The sequence below is a fragment of the Musa acuminata genome, chromosome BXJ2-9 (assembly GCF_036884655.1).
Source record: "Musa acuminata AAA Group cultivar baxijiao chromosome BXJ2-9, Cavendish_Baxijiao_AAA, whole genome shotgun sequence".
In the NCBI taxonomy this organism is placed as follows: domain Eukaryota; kingdom Viridiplantae; phylum Streptophyta; class Magnoliopsida; order Zingiberales; family Musaceae; genus Musa; species Musa acuminata.
The window spans coordinates 25,036,321-25,052,528 of record NC_088346.1 but is presented as its reverse complement, the minus strand read 5'-3'; positions in this window follow the sequence as shown (position 1 = coordinate 25,052,528).

Here is a 16,208-nt window from a genome sequence, read left to right as displayed (position 1 = left end):
TTATAATTCATCATCAATTTAATCCAGAATCCAATCTAACAATTTGAGGATACTAAGAATCATTCAAAATCAATATTCACAATTCATAAACATGTACGTTACATAAATCATAATCCACTTCACTCAGAGATTCACAAAATCCGGCAACTCAACTAAACATCAACCACAACACAAATCCATAATCGTAGAAATATATACAATCACAAAAAGATAATTATTTATCATGAGTTCTTATCCTTATACAACTTAAACTTATAATTCGATAAACATGAGCGGTCCTTTAAACTTTTACAACACATAAGTATCAACATATCCTTAACATTACATCAGAAGTAAAGTATACTATACAACAAAAAAAACCTATCATCCAACAAAGATTAGCTCAAAAATCTTCTAGCCTTTCACTGCTTCAACCCAATTCTAGCTTTTCAGTGTGTGACAAGCTACCCTGAAAAATTTATATAGCAACGGGGTGAGCATAAAGAGCTTAGCAAGCGACTAACATATCCATGGCGATAGGAGAAGTTCAAGCAGGCGTAGTATCAAGATAACAAAAGCAGAAATACAAGCGTTCATTTGGAATCATCTCATTTGATATAAAAAAAAAATCACAAAGGGTTACCTCATTCGAAAATAGGCATTAAACATAACAATAAGAGAAAGGAAATTGGAGCATTTCATTGGCAAAAGAAGCATTTAGGCATGTATCAAATAGCACATAAAGCATTTAGGTGCATATCAAAGGTGTAAGAGTGTTTGGGAGCATAACAATGACATACGAAACACTTCAAAGTATAACAAGTGAACCGAATAATAAACACAAGCTTGTATGTCATTTTCGATATAGCATGCATTCCATTTTTTTTTTATCCAAAGCATAAATATAAACTTATAAGCAAAGCTTTGGATATCATATCAAAAACATAGAGGGCATTGTGGGACCACATACATAATGTGATTCATCCATTTCTGGATGACCACCAAGCATAAGTCTCCCACGTTTGGGAGCTCCATCCACCCATGTCTGAGTGAAGTCAATGGGGCCGGCAGAGCAATCGCGGGCTCTAAGCATAACTCTCTTTACCATTTCTAGCAAATGTTCATAATATCCCACAAGATACCAGAGTACAAAAGGGTAATATAAACAATAACATTAGCACATATCAAAAGCACATGTGGAACAACGGAGATATGCATGTGCCTTTATCAAACAAGAAAATGCAAACAAAGCATTACATAATAAATTTCAGACATATAGCAATTTCAGGATAAACAATACAAGAATTTCAAAGGACTAATATAATGCTCAATTGAAGAAGAATTTAGCAGAAATTAAATTTCCAATAGGATGAAAATTGAATAGGCAAAACCCAACAAAGTTTTCAATTATGATAGAATTTGAATGGTATATTTCCTGAATTGTTTGAGTGACCAAGCATACTCCAATTCACTAAAAATGGGTGTCTTTGGAAAGCTATATCAATCTATTTTTAGATGAACTAAAAACAGGAAGTTACAACAAATTGAGTAAAGGAAGGTCAGAATTGATCATCTCTGTTTTGCAAAATTGATAGAATCAATTTAAATAGAAGTTTCAAAAGGAAAAAATACTTCAAAATTTCCAAATTATATGTCAAAAGAAAGATATGTGAATCTAGTTTCCAAAGAACTAAGTTTTGCATAATTTAAAATTTTCACTAGAGAGTTATGAGCAATTTAGTAATAGAAGTTCAGAAGTAATCATCTCTGTTTTGCAGAATTTATAGAATCAATTTAAACAGATGTTTCAGAAGGCAAACGTACTTCAAAATTTCTAAATTATATGTCAAAAGAAATATATGCGAATCTAGTTTCCAAAGAACAAGTTTTGCATAATTCAGAATTTTCAGTAGAGAATTATGAGCAATTTAGTAACAGAAGGTCAGAATTGATCATCTCTGTTGTGCAGAATTAATAGAATCAATTTAAATAGATGTTTCAAAAGAAAAACATACTTCAAAATTTCCAAATTAGGTGTCAAAAGAAAGATATGTGAATCTAGTTTCCAAAGAACTAAGTTTAATATAATTCAGAATTTTCACTAGAGAGTTGAGTAATTTAGTAAAAGAAGGTCAGAATTCATAGTATCTGTTTTACCAAATACATGAGGTCTTTTCATTCAATTGTTTGGATAGGTAAATTTACTCCAAATCTTTCAATTTTTATGTCAAATGAAAGCTCTATAAGTCTCCTTTCGTATGAAAGAGGTTTTTTCCTCAATCCGAAATCGGTGCAAAAAGTTATGGCCACACGAGTACTGAAAGGTCAAAATTTGAAAAATTTCAGATTCAACATTTGATATATAAATGGCATAGATATCTTACATGCAACCAAAATCTCCCAATTTTCTCAAAATCAAGGTGAAAACAAGGATCAAAATTTATCTGTAGGATGGGTTAGAATACTTACCTTAAAAAGTTTTGATTTCCAAATGTGGGGGATTTGATGCAAAGCCTTAAGCCAAGATAAAACTTCTTCTTCTTCAATTCTTTCTCTTTCTCTTCTCCTTTAATTCCTTCTACTCTTCTCAAGTTACGTTGGCCGTAAAGTTTCCCTCAATTGAATCTTAAATTACTTAGGTTTAGCTCATGCTAAATTAGTGAGGTGGCAAGCATACATGAAGGTTTAGGTGTCATCTTTAGAATAAATGCAAGTGGCTCATCCTTGCTAAGGACACATGTCCGTCATTTTATTTTATTTTATTTTATTTTATTTTATTTTATTTTATTTTTCTTAGTGTGAATCTTTCACAAATCACCTTCAATTAATGAGATTCACATTTTGGCCCCTCACAATATTTTTAATATATTAAAAAATATTTAGTGCTAAAGAATTATTAAAAAAAGCGTCATATTTACAAATAAATCCTTATAAATTTTCAAAAAAATGAGGGATGTTACAACTTCACCCAATCTCGTTGGTTGGCTCTTACGTAGTGCCAAAGATATTGCTCTAGGAGCGAGTTTATCCATTCGGTTTGGCCATCCATTTGGAGGTGGAAGCTTGTGGAGAAGTATAACTTGGACCTCAACAATTTGAAAAGCTCGGTCCATAATCATCCCAGGAATCGAGTATCTCGATCACTAATAATATTGTGCGGGACTCCCCAATACTTCACCACATCCTTCATCATCAACTTGGTCGCCTCCTCCGTTGAACAGTGTAGGGGAGCAGCAATGAAAGTTGCATACTTTGAAAATCGATCGAACACCACGAGTATCGATCTGAGTCTCCCTACTACAAGCAAGCTTGATATAAAGTCTAAGGAAATACTCTCCTACGACCTTTCTGGTACGGGCAACTGCTCCAAAGTCCCACCAACTTCCGTTGCTCCACCTTGTCTTGCTGGCAAGTGAGGCATGTTCGAACATATTCCGCCATATCAATCACCATCTTCGGCCAATAGAAGGCCCTCTCCACGAGAGCTAAGGTTCTGTGAATATCGGGGTGTCCAGCCCAAAGGGAATCATGACACTATTTCCTTTGGTGTAAACGAGTCCCACCTGGACCCAAAACTGTCGTGCCTTGCCTTCTTTAATGAGTTGTATCAAGGCTTTTGCCTGGGGATCACTATACAGTCCATCCCTGATCCTGCAAAGGAAGTTGGAGTGCAACTGACTTGCTTAGCCTCTGCCTTCCAATTGTACGGCATTCACACTCTCCACTTTCCGACTCAATGCATCGGCCATGACATTCGCCTTTCCAAACTTATACTCCATTGCCATATCATACTCAGCCAGGAAGTCCTACCATCGTGCTTGCTTTGGGGAGAGTTTCTTCTGAGTTTGGAAATAGCTTAAAGTGATGTTGTCTATCCTTATTACAAATCGCAATCCAAGAAAGTAGTGTTGCCAAACTCGTAGACAATGGATCACCGCTGTCATCTCCTTCTCGTGCATCGGATACCATCGCTCGGTCTCATTGAGTTTGTGGCTCTCGTATGCTACCGGATGACCCTTCTGCATGAGTACTCCCCCAATAGCGAAGTCTGAAGTATCTGTATAGACTTCGAAGGGCTCTCCATAGTTTGACAATTTAAGCACCGGTTCTTCCAATACAGCAGCCTTTAGATCTTGGAATACAATCTCACATTTATCCGACCACCTCCAAGGCTGCTCCTTCTTCAACATCTCTGTCAATGGAGTTGCACACTTTGAATACCCCGCTATGAAGCATCAATAGTAGTTGACGAAGCTAAGGAAGGATCTCAACTCTGGCATCTTCTTTGGAGTTCGTCATTCCGCAACCGCTTGCACCTTCGATTTATCCATCTGAATGGAGCCATCGCCGATTTGATGCCCCAAGAATAAGATCTCTGTTTGGGCAAAGTAGCATTTCTCCCTCTTCATGAACAAAGAGTTCTCCCTCAGAACATTGAAAATTGTCCGAAGGTGCTTGACATGTTCCTCAAGCGTTTGATTGTAGATGACGATATCTTCTAAGTAGACGACCATGAACTTATCCAAATACTTCTTGAATAGCTAGTTCATGAGGATTCAGAACATGATCGAAGCATTGGTTAAGCCAAAAGGCATCACCAAGAACTCAAACACACCATACCTGGTCACACAAGTGTTGAATCTCATATTTTGATAATGAAACTAATTGATTGTGTTTAGATGATTAACTGCATTTTGAGTGATGCAGGTCTACTCGATCAGGATTAGACAATTGACGCAGGAGGAATTGACGTTGCGCCAGAGGAGATCACGTCAGGATATTGGATGGCAGAACGCTTCGGACGTCGGGCATCGGGCCAAGGAGAGCGGAATTGCGTCAAGGATATCGGGGTTGGAGAGGTCAACCATCGATTGGGCAACAAGCCGCAAGAGAGGACGATGCACTGAAGAATCGGATGAAACGCCAACCAATGACGTGCCGGGCAACAGAATATCAATTCGCATTGTAATAATTGTCTAGATCGGAGTAGAGTTTTAGCTTGTGTGTGCAGGATTAACTACGATAACGACGAAGACATAAAGCAAAACAAAGTGTCGGAGTCAAGCACGAAGGATTCATTGCGAGTTCAAGAGTTCGACGGAAGTCCGAAGGTTCTTCGGAAATGCTGCCGGAACTAGTCGAGAATGAGTAGGGAGCTTGCCGAAGGGTTTTTCGGAAGCTCGTCGGAAGGTTCGTTGGAAGTTCGCGGAGCTCGCCGAGAAAGATCGGAGCTTACCGAAGAAGCTCGTTGGAACTCGCCAAGATCAAATCGTGAAGTCTAGGAGCTTGCCGGGAGTCCACATAATGGTTTCCGAGAGTTTATCGGAAAACCGTCGGAAGTTCGCCGGAAGCTCGCCGGAAGAAATCTTGACTTAGAACTTTGTAATAGCTTAGAAAATGTCTTTAAATTCATAGTTAGCACGTTACTTAGGGTTAGGATTAGGTGTTAATCCTATAAACCAAGTAGGGGCCAATTGGGCTCTAGTTCGGACTGGTTTGGGCCAATTTTGGAGCCCAACCAGTGAGCTGAAATAGTGTAGGCGGTGGCACCGCCTAGCACCCGAGAGCCAGGCGGTGGTACCGCTTGGGTTGGGCGGTGGCACTGCCAGCATTGGGAACCAAAGAGAATTCAAATTTTGGAGCTCAAATTTGCATCCTCTTGAGGCCTATAAATACCCCTCAAATGTCAGCTGAGATAACAACCTTTTGAGAAGCTAGAAGTTGAGAAAATCTTTAGGAAAAGTCTTGTTTTCAATAGCTTGAGTGTTCACCTCCTTTCTTTTCATTGAAATCTTTGTAAAAGGGTGAACCACTTGTAAGAGGTTGTAAGAGGGGTGTATGAAGGAGGTTGATGTTCGCCTAGTAAAGGAAGATCATTAGTGGATGCCGGTGGCCTCGACGGAAGAGGAATCGGAGGAGTGGATGTAGGTCATGATTGATCGAACCACTATAAACTACCGTCTTCTCTGGTTTGCATTTACTTCCTGCTATTACCTTACTGCAAACCCCTTCAATAGCTTACTGCCTTCAAGTTAAAACACAATTGAAACGGTTCCAAACGAAACGTTGCTTTTATCGTATGAAGTTTCCAAAAGTGTTTAAATCATCCAAAGTTTATCGTACTTTACCGTTGCACTAATTCACCCCCCCCTCTTAGTGCCACTCCGATCCTAACAATAAGTAGTCTTCGCTTCGTCGCCTTCAGCAATGCGCACCTGCCAATACCCTAACCGAAGGTCGAGTTTTAAGAAATACTTGACTTTGCCCAACTGGTCGAACAAGTCTGCGATGAGTGGGATGGGATACTTTTTCTTCACCATCACTTTGTTGAGGGCTCGGTAATTGACGCATAGTTAGAGGCTTCTATCTTGTTTCTTCTAGAAGAGAATGGGAGCTCTGAATGGTGCTTTAGAGTTGCATATGAGACTACCGCTTAGCAGTTCACCTAACTATTTTTTGAGTTTTGCCAACTCTGGCGGGGGCATGCAGTAGGGTGGTCTCACTAGAGACTTTACTCCTATCTCTATCTCGATGTTGTGGTCCACACCTCTGCGTGGCAGAAGAGTTTTTGGCAACTCGGGTGGCATAAAATTAGTGAACTCTTTTAGGATGTTCGCCACCATAGCAGGTTTATGAATGACCTTCTCGTCGAGTGGCTCTAGCTTCATAGCAGCCACGAATGTTAGTTCACCTTTTCATACCCCTTTCTTCAGTTGTAATGCCGATATCTGTTGGGGGTCTTTGGTTTCTCCCCGAGAAATGGGGACCACACAGGGGTCGTCACCCCCCATCATGCATAGGGTGTTTAGGAACGACATTGGTACTAACTTCGCTGTATTTATAAACTTCATTCCAAGGATCACTTGGAAGTCGTCCAATGGCACTACCATCATGTTTGTGCTCTCACTCCATATTCCAATCTTGATGGGGACTCCCTTTGCCAACCCGGAGATTCACTAGGCCTCCGAGTTCACCGCCTTCATTCGACTTGGGCTCTCCTCCAAGATCAGCCCAAGTCGCTTTGCTTCTCGATCGGCAATAAAGTTGTGGGTAACACTTGTGTCTACCATTGCACGGATCGTTTGGCCAATTAGCTTGATGTCTACATATATCAGCTCATCACTTCCTGCTTTTTATAGCTTTGTCTTCATGTCTCCCCCACTTGACCCTGCATGGTGTTCAACAAATGCATTGCTCCTATCCGGGGTCCTTGCGACTCCTCACCATCGCTGCTAGATTCAGAACTACTCGAACTAAGAGTGACAGCCTTGCCCTTATCCGATTTAGGGGAATGGATGGAAGCTGTTAAAGTATTGAGTGCCTATTTTTGTGGGCACTCCCTCACCATGTACGGCCCTCCACACAAGAAGCATCTGCCAGGTTTCGGGTCCTTGCCTTTCGGGCTTGGCCCTTTGTAGGAACTCTTCTTCTTTTGTTCGCCTCCGAGATCCTTCCCTCGAGAATATTTTGGAGGGCAATTACTTGAAGATTATTTTCTTCTTCCCGGGTTTTCAGAGGAAATGAAGTCAGTGAGCCTTTCTGCGGCAATAATTGCCCTGATCAAATCGACGACATTCCTTCGATGCAGTTCTTGTTGCGCCCATTTCTTCAAACCATCAAGGAAGCTGAACAGTCTATCCTTCTCGGACATGACCTGGTTGTCCAGCATTAGCACAGAAAATTGCTTCATGTAGTCTCAAATGGAAGCATTTTGGCGGAGTTGTCTCAATTTCCTTCTTACGATGAACTTGGTGTTCTCCGATGGGAACTGAGTTCTCAACTCCTGCTTCAAGTCCTCCCATTTATCAACTCGACATCGACCTTGTTAGATCTCCTCCCAATAGGTTCGCCACCAAAGTTTTGCATCTCCATTCAGATACATGGTAGCTATAGAAACTTTGGTTTCTTCAGAATCAGGCCTCGTAGCTCAGAAGTATTGTTCCATATCGAGTAGAAAATTCTCGAGCCCTTTTGCATCTCTGGCCCCTCCATAACTATGAGGCTCAGGTGCCCTCAAGTTTTGTGGCAACGCAATGCGGGTGTTGCTTCCTCCCACATTTAGTGCCCTTGTGAGCATGGTCACCCTCGAAGTGAGTTCCACCACAACCTCCTGCAGGTGTTGCACGGAATCTTTGGTGTCATTTGACAATCGGTCGATTAGGGCCTCAACCTTGTCAATCCTGGACTCTACTTATTCTTGCAAGCTCTCTAGCCCAACAAGCCTTCGTTATCGATGGTAGAGTTCTTCCAAGCTCGCTTCGAGAACATCCAAGCGAGTTTTTACTGTTATGAGTCTCTCCTTATGACTATTTTTCTCGATTGGTGCTCTAGATTGTGCCTCCTCCACTCACAAAGAGTAGCCAACTTCTCGCTCATCATGTTCGCTGCCGTGCTCCTCCTGAGCAGCTCCAACAACATGCGAGCGAATGTGCACTTGCAGCCTACTTGCGGTTGCTTGGGGCAAGGGTCCGGCTTGCCTCGTCTTACTTGATTTGCAACGATGCTTTGCCATGGCGAAGTTGCAAAGTTCTTTCGCTTCTCGCTCGAAGTGCTTGCCCGCTTTGATACCACAATGTCACGGCCTTAGCTGGAATTGCCTAAGGCGTGAGGCACCCTTGCGGCAAAGACGCGAACTTAGCTTGCATTGCCTAAGTTGTGCTTCACCCTTGCTATTTGCATCCACAAAGATCAGCCCACTTACAACCTCTCGCAGGTCCCGAAGGACCTGTAAAAAGAGAAAGTTGATTAGTTCGAAGAACGAGCAATGGATAAGTCCCGACGTCTCATGAAAAGGGGAAGCTTTACAAGCAATTTAGTGAGCACCTTGTGTGCATAAGAGAAAAGAGGGAGAGAGGAAAAACAAGGACTTTAGAAGGTTGAACGAACAACTGCAAGTCCACAAACAGCTGCTCACCGAGTGCCGGGTGTGACAACAAGTTCCCATCAAGGTAACGTGCAAACTTGCAAAAGAGTGTTCAACCCCGACACTATACCGAAACCCCATCTAGCCTTGTGCCACCCGGGTGGTTCTAGGGTGTTGAGATGGCTGACGTTTCGTGTGCAACAGCGGGCTACAAAAATCAGCCCGTGGCACATGAAAACGAAGCTATTTTAGGGTTGTTTTGCTCGGTTCGGTGAGCAATCGCACAATAGCATTACAACTTGTTCGAACTTGTATTTTTACAAGCAAAATGACTTAAAACCAACATACTGCCAAGCAACTGTTAGGACCCTTTTTCTAAGCATTTGAATAATGTTTATTGAGTCTGTTTAGTCCAGTTGTTTATTGAGTCGGTTTGGTTCAGTTAGAATCAAGTAGAGGTTTATTTAATATTTATTTATTATTAGAGTTCAAGTCCTGATGGACTTTGGGTGGAACTCTATAAATAGGGATGGAACTGCTTCTTTTCAGTAATCAATGAAAAATACTATTGTCTTTGGACAAACCCTATGAGGCTGATCCCCTCGAAGTGATCAAGGAGGGTCGATCCCCTCGAAGAGATCAAGGAGGGTCGATCCCCTCGAAGCGATCAAGGAGGGCCGATCCCCTCGAAGTGATCAAGGAGGCCGATCCCCTCGAAGCGATCATTATCATCCTCATTTCTCCCCTTTCTTCCACGATAAGACTTTAGGGTCTTATCATTTAGTATCAGAGCCTACGATAAGACCTTTAGGGTCTTACCATTTGGTATCAAAGCCTACGATAAGACTTAGGGTCTTATCATTTGGTATCGGAGCAGCGATCCTCGACGTTCTCGCTGTAGTTCGTCATCTCGTTCACAAAAAAAAAAAAAAAAAAAAAAAAAAAAAAAAAAAAAGAAAGAAGAAACACGAGAGGAAGAAGAAGCCGCAGCCACCCTGCGACCCCTGCTTCCGGCCAGCCCACCTGCCGCTGCTTCTCTCCGGCCAGCGCCCACCATCGCCCGCTTTCCGGCCGGCGACCACCGCCGCCGCTGTTCCCCGGCCAGGAGACGACGCTGCCAACGTCCATCCCAGCCCTACTACCGCCGCCCGCCTCCCCTTGCGTCGCAGCGCAGCCGCTCGACCTCTCCTCCTCGGCGATCGTTGGTGACGCTGCTCCCAGCCGCGCCACCACCGCTACCTCTCCACCGCCGCTCGCCTTCCCTTGGGTCGCAGCCGCAACGGCCGATTGTCGCCCTCCTCGCGGCGACCGAAACAGGGCAACTCACGGATTGCCCTTGTTCCCAGCCGCATCGCCTCCGCTCGATCACCTGGCCAGCGACCTCTTCTCCTCGCGTTCCCATCTCGCTCGAGCGAGAAGGACCGCCGGCACCGCAACCGCAACCGCCGGTTGCCGCAGCCCCTCCTTGCAGCGGTTGCAGAAACAGAGCTTCCTCTGTCGACGCAACCCCTCGTCGATCGCAGCCACGCCTCGAGCGCCCTCGCCTTCCAGCCGACCCACCACCACTGCCAGCCACCGTGCGCCGACCGCTGCTCGCCTCCCAGCCGCCGCTCCCCCTGGCTCGGGCGAGAACGACCGCCGCCACTCCCCCTTGCTCTGCCCCCTTGGTGACCGAAACAGGGCAATCCTCTTGCTGCTGCGAACGGTTTCCACTACCGTCGCCGCTGCTGCCCAGCCAGCGACGACGCCGCTCGCTGCCCAGCCTGCCACCGTCGATTCCTATTTTCCCCTGCAGCCTCAACCTCGGCAACACCACCGCAGCCTCCCTCCAACAGCACACGCAGCAAGCTCTGTTTCGATCGCTTCAACGACACCGTTGTGTCCTCAACCGCACGCGATCCATCGACGTCACCAACGCCTTCGTAGTGCGGTATAGACATAGCAACGCTGCCTTCCATCCGCACCGTCGCAACCATCGCAGTGACAGGCTCTTGGCGACGCTGCCCCCAGCTATAGCCACATCAACGCAGTCGCCTTCCAACCTCGACGCTCTCACCCCACGCCTCGATAGAAATAGGGCCGCTACTCTTCCTCCAACGCAGCGACCGCAGCACTGCCCTTGGCGTCCACCTCCTCGGTAACTTCGCATCTACAATGTTGATGCCCTTGTCTGACACCAAAAACAGGAGTTGAGATTACAGATTTGCAGTCTTACGCAATGGTCACCGATAACTCAGTGAAAACACAAATGGAAGCATTGTAAATTAGAATTGAGAACCGGTTACAAGAAGTACTTAATGATTTCAAAAAAGACTTACTGGGGAGCCTTAGTAAATTTCAACAAGGTGGGAGATCAAGTTCTACGTTGCACAGATCTGAAGATACAGGAAAAGGGCCCCAAGATTATGACACAAATTACTCACACATGAAGATGAAATTTCCGAGATGGAAAGATGGAGATCCGACCAATTGGATCTCTAAGGCAGAAAATGTTTTTCGTTTTCACAGAACCCCAGAAGAATCCAAGGTAGAAGTGGCCTCAATCCAACTCGAGGGAGATGCACTCCAGTGGTACGATTGGTATGAAACTTTTCACGGAGTTCCTTCATGGGAGCAGTTCAAAAGAGGGCTTCTTGTTCGCTTTGGCCCATCCGAATATGAGAATGTTGATTGCCAGCTCGCCAAAATTCATCAAACTTCTACAGTGTTAGAATATCAGAGTAAGTTTGAAAGATTATCAAATCAAGCTAGAGATTGGTCGAACCGACAACTTCTGGATACATTTATTGAAGGGCTTATTCTAGAGATCCGGTGTGAAGTTAAGGCTCGTCAACCCCGTACTATGATAGCTGTAATCTCATTTGCAAATCTACATGAGAAAAAAATTAGCAAGGAAAGATCAGCAAGGGGTTTATATTATGATGAAAAATGGAGTTTGGAGCACCAATGTAAACAAGGGCAACTTCTGATGATTGAACCAATTGGAGAGGAACCGAAAACTAAGAATGTGGACTCCAATCACGAAGGTATAAATTCTAATGAAGATGTTGGACCTACCATATATACAATGCATGCATTAGCCGACTACTCTAACCCGCAAACTATGGAAGTTGGCGAAACACTAGAACATCAGCCTGTTATAGTTTTGATTGATACTGGTAGCACTAACAATTTTATGGACAGTGAGACTATTGACCGATTGGCCCACCACATTGAAGACTATGACAGATTCGAAGTAAAGATCGTTGATGGACGGATTTTCACTTGTGATAGCAAAGGTTCAAAGATAAAATTGATTATACAGAGCCAGAAGTTTCATGCAACGATTACTATATTGAAAGACCGACTTGTTGCTTACACTATTAAAAAGTGGAGATCATACTTACTTGATCAACGGGTTGTGATGCGTTACAGATAGTCTATGGCTAAAGTGTTGAAAGAGAAGCTCCCAGAGATTGATGCTGCTCAGCCTTGAGGACAAGGCTAATTTGAAGAGGGAGGAACTGTTAGGACCCTTTTTCTAAGCATTTGAATAATGTTTATTGAGTCTGTTTAGTCCAGTTGTTTATTGAGTCAGTTTGGTTCAGTTAGAGTCAAGTAGAGGTTTATTTAATATTTATTTAATATTAGAGTTCAAGTCCTGATGGACTTTGGGTGGAACTCTATAAATAGGGATGTAACTACTTCTTTTCAGTAATCAATGAAAAATACTATTGTCTTTGGACAAACCCTAGGAGGCTGATCCCCTCGAAGTGATCAAGGAGGGTCGATCCCCTCGAAGAGATCAAGGAGGGCCGATCCCCTCGAAGCGATCAAGGAGGACCGATCTCCTCGAAGTGATCAAGGAGGCCGATCCCCTCGAAGCGATCATTATCATCCTCATTTCTCCCCTTTCTTCCACGTTAAGACTTTAGGGTCTTATCATTTAGTATCAGAGCCTACGATAAGACCTTTAGGGTCTTACCATTTGGTATCAGAGCCTACGATAAGACTTAGGGTCTTATCAGCAGCTGTACATGTAAATTAGAGCGACGAACGGTTCATTGAACGGAGTTGTTACGGGTGCGCGACGACCGTTCATGACATCACGACCAGCTCAATATTGGGCCTAGAGGGTCACACACTTATGGTAGAGGTCCACGATAAGACTTTAGGGTCTTATATACAATGAGTAGAGGTTCAGATATAAGATATCCGTCGGAGCCCTTATCTTATTGGATATCTAATAAGCCCCTGAATTATTGGTACCCATAACAGATTATTGGATAGAGATCTATTAATCTAAGAGGCTTGGGTAGTTGGATAAAGATTTAATACCCAATAGGGTAGGATTCATTATGGTTAGGTTGATAAGGGACCTCTATAAATACGAGGGAATCAGTGGTTCATAGGCTAGAGTCTTTTGCTTGCCTCTCCTATTCTCCTCCCCCTCTCCACATTAGAGCAGGCCTGGAGTTTTGAGGAGAGTCATCGCAGGCCTACTGTGTGGATCACCACTAAAGAGGAGGGCATTTGACCTCCTTCACTCTCTCTTAGAGATCTGCAGGGATTCAGGGATATATAATCTCCCTAGGTAACACAATCTATCTTATATACAATTTTTAGTTTTATGGATTTTGCGCATCAATCTTCGCACGATGACAAACATATCTTTGAGAATTGGGGATTTTGTTTTCTATTCTTCCGTTGTGCATGTGATATCGCCCCCAAGATTTCCCAACAGACATACACTAATGGTATTCCTTCAATGGGCGAAGACCAACTACCCTCTTGTAACTCTTTCTTCTTTTTACCAGTTTAGGAGATAACCTTTATAAGCCTCACACCTCTCTTAGATTGATCACAAAGCTAAAGAAGGACACTTAGCACTTTTTCAATATTTTTACTGTCACGCCCCTCAAAATATTAACAATATTTAAAATTTTCATCATAACTAACCCAGGATCCAAACACACATTTGAGGTCACTAAGAAAACATTCAGATCAAAATTTCACCTCTATAGTCTACAAATTCATAACCCTGTGCAATTCATAAACATACTACACATTACTCGATAATTCATACAATCTGAACTCAACTCATCAAAATAATAACCACAACATAAATCCACAAGTGGAGAAGTCTATGCAGTCACCAAACCAACGATTACCATAAGATCATATCATTACATGAATTTAACTTAACATTCCAAAATCCTATACATGAGGGATCCTTTATCTTACACAAAATCCATAGGTTTAGATTCATCGTCACATTTCATAAGATGCAGAGTATCTTATACAACAAATACACATATGCTAACAAAGATCAGCCCAAAATCTTCTAAACTTTCCACCGCCTCAGCCCAATCTTAACATTTAAGCAAGCAATACGCTATCCTGAAAAATTTATCAACAAACGGGGTAAGCATAAAGAGCTCAGCAAGTGACTAACATATCCATATCAAAATAGTACAATTTCCAAAGAGATACAGTTTCAAAATACAAGGTAGAATATACGATTTCGTAGACATAATATCATTAAGAGCAGAAACACAATTGTCCTTTCAATCTTACATATTTGGTTCCTGACAGATGGGGCATAGAGTAATTGGAGCATATCAGTAACAAAGGAAACATATCGGAGCTTATCAATGGCATATAAAATGTTCCGAAGCATATCAACGGCATATGGAACATTTCGAAGCAAAATCATCAGTGAATGAAGCATTTCAGAGCATATAAAAAACAAATATCGTACAGAAGCTCAAACGTCGTCCTTGACGTTGCAATCATATCATTCTTATCCAGAGCATGAACAGAAACAACTCACCAAAACTCTGGATGTCATATCAAACATATAGAAGGTGTACTGGGATCTCAGTCAAAATGTGATTCATCCATTTCTGAATGACCACCTGACAAAAGTCTCCCACGTCTGGGAGCTCCATCCACCCATGTCTAGGTGAAGTCAGAGGGGGCTGGCAGAGCATCGCATGCTCTAAGCACATACCCTTTACCATTTCTGGCAAAGGTCCAGAATATCCCATAGAGCGGGCAATAAGCACATACCCTTTACCATTTCTGGCAAAGGTCCAGACAATCCCACACACCAGAGTACAAGAGGGCAGTTTTAACAATAAGTAGCATATATCGGAAGCACACGCGGAACAACAAAACGTACATGTGCCTTTTCAAGACAATATGATGCAAGGAACAATCTCTCACAAATGTATTCATATTAGGAATGAAATGGAAGCAAGAGTATACAGAGAATCCAAGCAATCATATTTAGCTCAATTCAAATAAGAAGGTTAGAAGAATTCAATATCCGAAGGAATGAAACAGAATACGTGAAATCGACCAAAGCTCGATTTCTGACAGAATTCCAATGGCACATAGAACAAATACTTCAGATTATCAATTATGCTCCAATACCCTTAATAAAGCTGTCATTGAAAGATATATCAACCTATTTTCTCTTGAAACAAGTTTCGTACGAATCAGAGTTTCCAACAAGGAGTTACCTTTGATTTGGTAACCCAAGGTCAAAACACAATCACTGTTTTGCAGAATACATAGGGTCGGATTCAACAAATACTAGGGTAGGCATTTGGATTCTAAAATTCTCAAACTATAGGTCAAAAAAAATATTTTCAAGTCTAGTTTCAAATAAAATCAGTTTGGTATAAATCAGAATTTCCAACAGGGAGTTATAGGCATTTCAGTATCAAAAGGTCATAAATCTTAATCCCTGATTTGTAGCGTTCATAGACTCATTTGCAACAGACGTTTGGGTAAGTATTCGGTATTCAAAATCTTCAAAATTTGTGTCAAAAGAAAGATATAAGAGTCTAATTTCAAACAAACTAGGTCCTGTTCAAATCTGCATTTCGTACTAAAAATTATAGCTGGAATCGTATATAGGGGTCAGTTTACCGAAAATTTTCAGAATCGATGGTTCTTTGCCCAAGGAGAGAACATATCGGTTTCTAAATAGAAATCCTTCAGTTTATTTTGAATCAACATAAAACAGAGACTAAAAATTCTGTAGGATGGGGTTAGAACACTTGCCTTTGAGAATTTTGACCCCCCAATTGAGAAGATTGAGTAAGAAACTTCAAAGCCTCAATTTTTTCTTCTTCTTCTTCCCCCTTTCTTTTCTCTTCTTCTTTCTTTCTTTCTCTGTTCTTTCACACAGTAGCTGCCTTCTCTGGTTCCTTAAGAACGAAGGCAGAGAGGCTTAGGCGGTGGGATTTGTTATTTTATGCATTTTGCAGTTTAGTCCTTGTTTTTATTATATTCACGATTAGGTCCTCATAGTTTACATATAGGTCCTCAGGGTTTACATATAGGTCCTCAGATTCTTTTTTGAACAAATCTCCCA